This window comes from Onychomys torridus, chromosome 2, assembly GCF_903995425.1.
Source record: "Onychomys torridus chromosome 2, mOncTor1.1, whole genome shotgun sequence".
Lineage (NCBI taxonomy): Eukaryota > Metazoa > Chordata > Mammalia > Rodentia > Cricetidae > Onychomys > Onychomys torridus.
Genome location: NC_050444.1, coordinates 33,982,688 through 33,991,225, shown reverse-complemented (window position 1 = coordinate 33,991,225; position 8,538 = coordinate 33,982,688). Strand labels below are relative to the sequence as shown.

General features: G+C 37.1%; 1 long non-coding RNA gene across 1 annotated transcript; it reads right to left on the bottom strand.

Annotated features, from left to right (window-relative positions):
* Positions 1-687: 687 nt before the first annotated feature.
* On the bottom strand, positions 688-7,352 carry LOC118577134. Its single transcript, XR_004944167.1, has 3 exons — positions 7,263-7,352; positions 2,508-2,629; positions 688-768 (listed from the first exon to the last, which is right to left on the bottom strand). It is a non-coding gene; the product is annotated as an uncharacterized LOC118577134 (long non-coding RNA).
* Positions 7,353-8,538: the final 1,186 nt, after the last annotated feature.

The window sequence follows — 8,538 nt, the reverse complement described above, 5'->3', positions numbered from 1 at the left end:
AGACATGAGGCCTTTGTGGTACATGGTGGTCACATGTACAATCCAAATACTCAAAAAGCTGAGACAGAAAACCTGGATTTCAATCCAAGTCTGGGCTACCATTAAGACTCAGTCTCATAAAATAAAAAAAAAATTAAAAATAGATAGAGCCTTCTGGGAAGTGATTAAGTCACCAGAGGCTTACCTTCATAAATAGAATGTGTATTCATATAAAGTCAGGTCACAAGGAGCTGGTTGCCCACTCACACTGTTAGGACACAGGAAGAAAGCACCATCTTTTATTCAGAGAATGAGCCCTTACCAGACATATCATTTGGGGCTTTTTGTGCCTTAATAACTGTGAGAAACAAATTTCTATTGTTTATAATTGATCCAGTCTGTTATAGTAGCCCCAATGGACTAAAGAGTGCTGGATATGATCGTTATTATCATCACTAATATCTGCTCAAGGGACTTGGTCTAACCTTCTGTAGAGAAAGTGACAAAAACAGAAGTTGAATTGAAGGATCTCTTTTCTGTGAGTGAGCACAGCAAAATCTTGTAGTATCTAACTTATTTTATTTGTTGTGGTCCTGGAGTTTGAACTTGCTGAGTACTAGCTATTTCAATTTTCTTTCCATTTTCCTCACCCCATATTAACAGCTGTAAAATTAATTCCATTGTTTTAATATAAATAATTACCGTGTGAGATTCTGGATCACCAAATATTCTTTCAAACACTTCTTCTGCTTCCTTAAAGCTGCCACTCTCCATACAAACAGCCACAGCCTTAAAGATGACATGTACAAACCTTAAGTTGCTTTTTAAAATACCCAACCATTATTTTACTAAGTGCATAGTTAATTCTGAAAGGTGTCATTTAAAACATTTTTATGTATTTTATTTGATAAAGATATAAAGTATTTTTTCAATGATGAAATAATTATGGTTTGAAAAGTTTTAAAAAATTCTTATTAGCTCTGTACATATTTACAATGATATATCCCGCATCTCTAAGCAGTAATTAATAGATTAGAAGTGAATTTATTATCTGGAAAGACTACTGATCCCGCTGCTCATTTCTATATGCTCTAAATGGTGGAGACAGTACACCTACCCTCCATAGAACTGTTACATGAGGGCTGGAGAGATGGCTCAGCCGTTAATGGCTAGGCTCACAACCCAAAGTGAAGAACTGTTATGTGAAATGCATATAACAGTGTGACAAAAGCAACAACATCCTAAATGTCACTGTCCCCTTCTCAACTGTCTAGTAGTTCAGTAAACAGTCAGCTTTCTTTAGAGTCCCAGAGATTGTGAAAACATGAAAAATCTCTTTTTTCTAAGTTGAATTCTTACAAGAAGCAGGGTTTTTCTACCCAATGTCTTATCTCCGGGTCCTGATTTCATTTGACAATCACATTAAGTAGGAAACCACCTTGAGTTTCTCTGTCTTGTGCAACTTAAGAATTACAAACCTCCTAACGCTGAGGAAAAACTTAGTGAACTAAGGAAGTATTTGCTTTAATTGCAAGTAGATGTTTGGCTTTTCTGGTTTCTTATTCTTAAGCAGTCTACTAAAATTCAAGTCTTAGCATTGTTAAAATTCTACATACTCTCATCACAAAAATCCACGCACAGCATGTGTGAGGCCCAGGGCTCAATCCCCAGCACCAGTACCAACACCCTATAATCAACTAGCAAACCAAAGCACCTGCTATTTTTCCTCTATATTTATAATCCTTTCGTAAAAAAAAGGGAAGAGCTTGAATCTTGGTTTTAAAGTTTGTTTGGGAATCTTTAAATAGCTACAGTGCTTCCTGCAACACAGAGGTAACCTACACCTGGATATGCACATTAAGTTCTGGGCCTGGTGCTCGTGTGAGGACTAATGAAAAGATCTCATTAGGACTTTCACTACGTTCACAGCACACCTTCTGACAGGCTATTTTCATTCTGGATAGGGGATGTTTTCACGTTTCTGACAGTTAATAGTCACTCTCAAGTTTACTGGACTTAGAAGCGTATTTCCAGAATGGACTGAGAAGTGAAAATGTACCCTCACATTGGCAGCACTATTCCATGGACGAGGGTTGTTACGGACTGAATAAAATCAAGTAAGTGGACACTAGCATTCATCTCTCCCTGCTTCCTGACTGCAGTCGCGATAGGACCAACCACTTCACACTCCTATGCTATGCCTCCCCCAACATAGGCTATTTCTCCTTAAATTATATGCTAAAACAAGCCCTTCTGATTGCCTTTTCATTTTTTTCCTCAGAAGATTGATTTTTCTCTAAGTGCATAAATCTGTGCACACACATGTGTGCAGGTGCCTGCAGAGCCCAAAACAGGGAACTGGAGTTCCAGGAGGCTGTGGACTCCTATGTGGGGCTGGGAACTGAACTGCTCTTAACCGCTACAGCTTCTCCTTAAGATGCTTCTTGTTAGGGATTTTGTTTTATCAGCGAGAAAAGCAACTGATACAATTTTCTAGCAAAACAGAAAGCACAAAATCATACTCATACCTGAATTTTAATTAAATTCTGTATTTCTTCATGAAGTTTGTTACACTCCTTTTCAATTGAATCCCAAATCATCAGGGCTGATTCCAAGGGTGTAATACGCTCATCACTTTCAAACTGTGCATCTTTTAAAACAGAAAAACAAATTAACTGGAAGTTAAGTAGAACCTTAAAAACTTCATCTGTTTCAAATTTATCAACTATATACTATATGCCAGGCAGTTTTCATACAGAACAGTTTAGGAAAATGATTTTTGTAAGTTAATTTGTTCACAAAAAAGAAAAAGAAAAGAAAAAAAGAAAAATCACTGAAATTATAAAAACCAGAAACTTTTTATTTATTTTTTTTTTAATTTATTTCTTTTGGGCTGGAGAGATGGCTCAGAGGTTAAGAACACTGGCTGTTCTTCCAGAGGTCCTGAGTTCAATTCCCAGCACCTACATGGTGGCTCACAACCATCTGGCCTGCAGGGATACATGCAAACAGAACATTGTATACATAATAAATAAATCTTTAAAAAAAAATTTATTTCTTTTAAGACAGGTCTTGCTGTGTAGCCCAGTTCTTAAGCTCCAGTTCTTTCTTTCTGTCTTGGCCTCCAGAGTGCTGGGAACACAGGTATGTACTACCGTGCTTGGCTACAATTTTAAGTGTCTTGAAGGTAAAAATGCTCTTATTCCATGACACAACTATATTTTAAGTTTGGGGCAGGAGCTATTTATTAGCTGTATTACTCCAAAGTTCTAGTTTCATAACTGTTACAATTATAATTTCAACTCAACTAACTACACAATAAGTGAATATATTCAGGAGAATTTTAAAGTTGGGTATAACTTCATACACTAAATAGCACATCCATACTAGCAGTTTCAAGGATTTAAATTTTCTGTTGGCCTCTTTTGGCATTTCCAATATTTCAGGTTAAAAAAATAATAATTTATAGTCCAAGTTGTACTCAGTACTTAAGATTCAAACACAAAGAATAAACCACAACACATGGTAACTCAAGTCTATAATCCCAGCACTTTGGAGGCTGAGGCAGGAGTATGACTCAGTTCAAGCCTAGCCTGGGTGAAAGCTTGTTTCAAAACAAAAATAAAAAAGTTCTGTCCATGTGGACTTCATATGTGCATAAATGACATAATGTGGACAAGCCAATACAACTACTACCTTCCCAGAAGTACATTATTATGGCAGTGCCTCTATATTTGCTCTACTTGAATATCATTCAGGAATTTTCAAACATATGGATGACTAGATACACCTGGAAACTGTTTACTCTGCACACATGAAGCCAAGTGCTGTAAGAAGAAATAACAAAAAAGGATAATGAGAAAATAGCCAAGAAATACAGACAGGATAAAAAGAACATTTGGGAAAACTTAGATGGAATGTAAGGCAGAGGGATACAAAAGACATTCTTACTAATAAAGAAAGCTTATCAGTCTTTCCTCGTTCTCTGAAGTAGGACTAGACACCTGGGAGGGGCCAATACCAGGACCCTTAAAGACCACTTACTGTGTGTCTCAGAGAACAGCTCACCTCAGCAGACGGCATGGTTCTGGGCCCCAAGACCCTAATACCTCTACTACAAAACCCTTGGATTTGATATACACTTTTAGTGAAGTAGCAGATATAAAATCAGAATGCAAAATTCAATAGCTTTCCTTTACACCAATAATATGTTTGTTGAGAAAAGCACCAGGAAAAAAATCTTGATCACAGTAAAATGAAGTGCCTAGGATTAAATGAAAAATTTAAGATACCGAAGAAGTTGGAGACATTAGAAGATGAAAAGACCTCCTATACTCATGGACTGACAGAATATTGTAAAAATGGCTACCATTATGAAAGTGATCAACAGATTCAATGTAATTTACAAACATTCCACTTACATTTCTCATAGAACTGGGGAGGAAATGCTAAAATTCAAGTGAAGAACAAAAGGCCAAAGCACAGAGCAGAATGGCAAAGCAATAGGGATCACATAACCACCTTCCTTCTAGGTAGAACAAGTGGAAAATGTAAAGTCGTGTTGCAAAGGACAAGGAGCTGACATGGAAACAATGAGAGTGAGGCAAGGTGAAGTTCTGAAGTCTCCTTGGAGGAGAGCTGCTAATGTGCACCTGTCTCCTCTTTTCTTTCCTGGGCTTACTTTTGGATGGGGTTTGAAGACCTGGTTGAGTAGGAAGCATTTTAGAGGGGAAAAGAGAAATAAGAAAAGCTTCTGATGGGTTCCTTGACATTGGATTGCTAGACTGGAAACTAAAGAAACTGAAAACACATGACTGGCTTTTCCTCACAGTGCATCTGCTGAACTCTGGGCCAGTGTAAGAGGCCTGGAAATTCCTAATCTTAGATCTGAAGAAATGAAGAGTCAGGCATGGTGGCATACACCTATAAGTCCCTGTGTCAGGAGGACTATGAGTTTCCGGGAAGCCTGAGGTACATAAAAGTTTTTGAGATGAGAAAACTTGTTATAAACATTTTCCCACCGTGAGATGTCTTATTTTGCAGCTCTGTGGGGCTGGAGACAGGAGCCAATATGGCAACTACTACCTACTTATAAGCACTTAGCAGTTAAAATGCAACTAGTCGAAACAGATATGCTTTAAACATAAAATACTAAATCATAAACTTACTAAAGAAAAAAGATACCTCATCAACCTTTTGTACACTACATGTTGGCATATTTTAAAAATACTGGATTACTGGCTTAAACAAGATGCCATTAAAATTAATTCTACTTCCTTTTAGTTGTCTTAATTTAATTACTAAAACATCTTAAATTTCAAACATAGACCACTTTTCTACTGGGAAGTGCTATTATCGGGCAATTACTAAGAGGTCACTGAAAATCCATCAGCCTATAGCTTGATGGTGGCACATTCACCTGTCAAGTCAAAGGCCCTAGGTACACGGCACTGCAAAACCAACAAAACCCTCCTCTTTAACTATGATGAACCTGATTCTTGCTCACTGATCTTTGTGATTTTTATCTAAGATGTATATTCAAAACAGAATCCTGGTACACTTAAAGATTGAGCCATGGAGTCAGGATAGATATATATGACTCAGTGGGATAGCATTTGTCTAATATGCATGAGACCCTGGGTTCAATCACTGTCTCTGCAAAAATGAACAAACAAAACAAGTCAACCACAGCTTACTTACAAAATCTGTTTTTTTTTTAAAAGATTTATTTATTTTATTATTATGTATACAGTATTCTGCCTGCATGTGTTCCTACAAGCCAGAAGAGGGCACCAGATCTCATTAGAGGTGGTTGTGAGCCACCATATGGGTGCTGGGAATTGAACTCACGACCTTTGGAAGAGCAGTCAGTGCTCTTAACCACTGAGCCATCTCTCCAGCCCCCAAAATCTGTTTTTTATCCCTTGAGGGGAAGATTACCTGTAAAGAAACTAAGATATACAGAGTAACTATTGTGTGTAAAGCACTGCTAGGCAGTTTAGAATATTCTGCCACATCTGATTTACAAAACTACCCAATTAACTACAATACTGTAAGTTATGGTCCACAATTTTCCAATTGTGTCTACATCACCTTGTTAGCTTTTTCAGCCACAGGCCCTAACCTAAACATAGCCCTCTCTTCTACATCTATTCTAGCCCTGTTGTGTAGTAGTTTCCTTCTAGTTCAAATATTCCATCCTAGAGGGAAGCGTATAAAGACCCAGGAAGTCCCTGAAACTTACCAGGTGTACAAGCCCCTCCCTTATGGCTAAGTAAGGGCTACTCAGGAGAGGAGACTCCCTAACCTGCTGAACTGCCTATAAGTTATCCAGAGAGCTCCAGAGTTTCAGCTTTCCTGAATTGCTACTCATACTGGGGATGAGCTTTTGGTGATGCAATTGCTTTTGAGTTGTCCATGATCTTGTAAGTAACTACAATAAACCAATCGGTTTACCAAGTTAGAATTTGGTGTCAACGTTACTTTGGTTTGCATGGGTTCCATATTGGGGGAGATTGTTAATCATCCCAGGAATAATATCAGACACCAAGCTCCTAATTTCATTCTCAAATAAAGCAGGTTACATGGCTTAGGTATAGTTTAGTATGGTGCTAATATTCTGAGAGTTTATATAATACATATTTATAAGTAAGCATTTTCATGTAAGTACTGCTCACCAACAAATATTGCTGGGAAAGAATTTTATAAAGTATAAAAACCAACATAAAGAAACTATTTTTTACCAAACAGCCTTCTAAATGACCATATTGTAAATATGAGTCACGATTGATAACATAAAGTTGTCCATTATAATCTAAAATGAACCATGGAAATAAGGGAGACATTACAACTACAAATTATGTTTTCTTGCACAAGGACAGGCATCAAGTTTCAACAGCTGCCAGTAAACAGTGTGCGTATGGTAGTTGTCACCACTGAGTTATATAAGAAAACTTCACCTGAAATCTCCAGGGGTCTATGAAATGTAGTCCTCCCACCATAGCATCTGAATCATCCGGGAGCCAAACTCAGGGTGAGGCAGAATGGCTCTTCTGTTTTAAGAAGCCCTTTAAATAATATGAAGCAGCCTAAAGCTTGAGAGTCACTCTTCTAGAAAGTAAAGCTATATTTCTTTATTTGCTTTAGATATGCTTATGTGTATGCCAGATGTGTAAGCAAACTTTCTCTCCCCACCACAAAAGGAAAATATAGTGCTCATCAGTTTCTCATGTCTTATATTTAGACATAAGTTAAAAGATTTCTAATGTAAAATTTGTATTTACCGAGAGATTTTCCTGCTGCAATTCTTGTCAAAAACTGACATATATATACAGTTCTCAATTGGTAAGCTGTAAGCCTGGGTAGTCCATGAATAATAGCTAAAAAAGAAAAGAAAGACTTTTATTAAAATATTGTCACAATCTAGTAGCCACAATACAGTATAAAGTATTACATTATAAACATTTGGGATGGCTATTCTTGGTTCTCAATTTGACTACATCTAGAATTAACTAAAACCAAAAAAATGGCTGGACACACCTATGAGTGATTTTTGTTTATTTGTTTGTTTAACTGGACCATCTGAAGTGGGAAGATCCACTTCTGATTTGGAATTTAGTTGGGAAGACAAACCTTTGATCCAGATCTTCCGAGGTGGGAAGATCCACCTCTAATCTGGGCCACATGTTTTGCTGGCAGCCTATATAAAGGAGATGGAAGAGGGAAGCTCTTTTTGCCACTTTCCTCCCACTCTCGACAAACACTCCTTCATTGACATTAAAACCTACTTCTTTGGGATTCCGGCATATACTGAAGACCAACTGAGACATCAAGCCTCGTGGACTGAACAATTAATTACTACATTCTTGGACTCTGTACATAGGCAGCCATTATGGATTAGCTGGACTACAGCATGTAAATAATTCTAATAAATTCCTTTTCCATATATAGATTTATTCTGTAGCTTCTGTTACTCTAGAGAACCTTGACTAACACTCAAGAAAAACTGGTCATAAATATAGAACTATAGATTCTAATTGTTCAATCTTTTAAAAATCAGAAAAACGTTTTTTTGTTTGTTTGCTTTTTGGTTTTTCAAGACAGGGTTTCTCTGTGTAGCTTTGCGCCTTTCCTGGAACTTGCTTTGGAGACCAGGCTAGCCTCGAACTCACAGAGATCCGCCTGCCTCTGCCTGCTGAGTGCTGGGATCAAAGGCGTGCGCCACCACCGCCCAGCTCAGAAAAAAGTTTTGTAACATATTGTTCTTACAAAATGTAACTCAATTGTGAAATACTCAAAATTGCTTTTACAAGTAGTACCAAGGAAAGATTCATATCTAAATTATAAAATGTATCAAACCACTACTTTGAAATTTATACTATGAAATTCTTTATATTATAGGAAATATTACACATATGTCAAGGTTTCCATTGAGTTTGTTCAATTTATAAAGATCGATTTTAAAACATTTATTTCTCAAATATTTGAAAATTTACGAAGATACACTTGGCAGTGAATATGTATACTGGTGAGCCAACCATATTCCTGGATATCTCACAC